This window comes from Peromyscus eremicus, chromosome 6 (assembly GCF_949786415.1).
Source record: "Peromyscus eremicus chromosome 6, PerEre_H2_v1, whole genome shotgun sequence".
NCBI classification, from domain to species: Eukaryota; Metazoa; Chordata; class Mammalia; order Rodentia; family Cricetidae; genus Peromyscus; species Peromyscus eremicus.
Window position 1 is genome coordinate 38,678,199 of NC_081421.1, and position 1,965 is coordinate 38,680,163.

At 40.9% G+C, this 1,965-nt stretch overlaps 1 pseudogene; it reads left to right on the top strand.

Annotated features, from left to right (window-relative positions):
• The first annotated feature begins 387 nt into the window (after nucleotides 1-387).
• Nucleotides 388-892, top strand: LOC131913711 (charged multivesicular body protein 5-like; annotated as a pseudogene).
• The last annotated feature ends 1,073 nt before the right edge of the window (nucleotides 893-1,965 follow it).

The window sequence follows — 1,965 nt, forward strand, 5'->3', positions numbered from 1 at the left end:
AAAGTGGGGGGAAGCATTGGAAAGTGAGTTGGTGAATCCAGTCAGCCCGCCCACAAGGAATGCAAGTGCCTCTGTTTGGATCATGTCTCACATGTGGCTTTCAGACAAAGTGCTCATCTAGGTGCATTAAAAAAAAAAGAGAGATATGTAAAAGCCAAAGAGGGAGCCAGGGACCCCTCTGGCATTCATCCACTCTGGCTAGGACAAAAACTAAACATATTTTTTGCTTCTGGCCAAGAACAAGAGTTGTATTTGAAGACTCTGCCTTTAATTGCTTGACTGGTCTCCATCTCCAGTTCTCATAAGTAGAGAGGTGACATACAAGAGACATTTTTGTCCCGTTTCTGGTTTTTCTCCAGTGTGTGTTTTTCTTTGCTGCTGGCCAAGATGAATCAGTTCTTAGAGAAAGCAAAATTCACGGCTATGCCATCCAGCCTGACTGGTTGCAGTTAATACCAGGGCAGAGTCAAATGATAAGATTTCAGGGTTGGATGCTGAGCTAGTGAAATATAAGGATCCTACCAAGAAGATGAGAGAGTGTCCCGCCAGGTTTAACACCATGACATTGGGAGTAAAGGAACTGAAGAAGGCATAGAAACAAGTGTAAATTGACCAGATTGAGGATTTACAGGACCAACTGGAAGATATGATGGAAGATGCAAATGGAATCCAAGAAGTGCTAGGTGGCAGCTAGGGTATGCCCAGAATTGTATGAATTTGGCCTAGAAGCAGGGTTGAATGCACTGGGCAATGAGCTTCTGGCTGATGAAGAAAGTTCTTACTTGGCAAAGCAGGATCAGCACCAGCAATTCCAGACACTGTTTCCAATGACACAAGAAACAAGGATGAAGGGCTGATGGGTGAATTTGGACGGCTTCAGGTCCCTCCTTAGTAGACTTGAAGTATTCTAGAACCATACAAAAAAATAAATACACATTCTGGGACTAGAAAATATTTCCAAATTTGCCAAATAGATTTGGGTTTCTTTCCTTTCTTTGAAGGTAAAGGTAATTACATTGCTCCTGTGTTTTTATTTTTCCATTAAGAAACTCACTGCTTGGGGAAGCTTTCTTTGACTAAAATTTGATTCTTTTTCACTTAAGAAAGAGTAACTTCAAAGTTAATGAATACTTGTTAAATTAACAAGTGAGCAGAAGCTGGGCATGGAACAGGGCAGGCCCCTAGAGAAGAGAAGGGTTATGTCCTAGCTCAATGGTTGCTTGATTGGCTTTTTGGGTTGTTTTTTTTTTTTTTCTGGAATGGTTAATAAGGTATTTATAAGTACTTTTACTTTATGTATACTTTATGGAGAATTATGACCCCCCCCAAGAACCCCAAAATATAAACTGAACTTACTCTGTTAAATACCTGTAAGAAATGATTCAGATTTTTTGAGAAAGGAAAGGGGTTCATATAAGAAACTGAACAGATCTTGTATGAGCAATTGCCCTGTCAGACAAGTCGCCTGTTGTTCACATGGTGCCGAGTTAAATCTGAGCTGTTTCCCCATAATTCTCAATGATGCCATTGCCAGGAAACAGCACTGTGATGTTGAGCTGAGCCTTGAGCAGAACATAATTTAGAAGCATGGATCATTTTAGGAGTTTATAAAGGCTAAGAAGCAGAAATGCAAGAAAAATCTCAGGGCAACACAAATCTTACAGGATTTTTCTGAAGATCCCGTAGGAAGTTCAAACATGGTTTGGATACCAGGCCACTGATGGCTAACACTGGAGTTAAACACTAAGATGAGAGGGGTTCTCTTTCATTTCTACTCATTAGAAAATTCTCTGTGGTAGAAAGAGAAGGGAAAGTTGGTAAAGAGTAAGCTAAAGGATGAGGTGCCTCAGGTGTATGGAAGAAGGCAGGAAGGTGGATTTACATGTGGGAGTGAGCAGGATGACACTGGGTTGCACTCCCCAAGCTAATTCAGTGCTATCATTAAGCCCTAAAGTGATTGTTCTT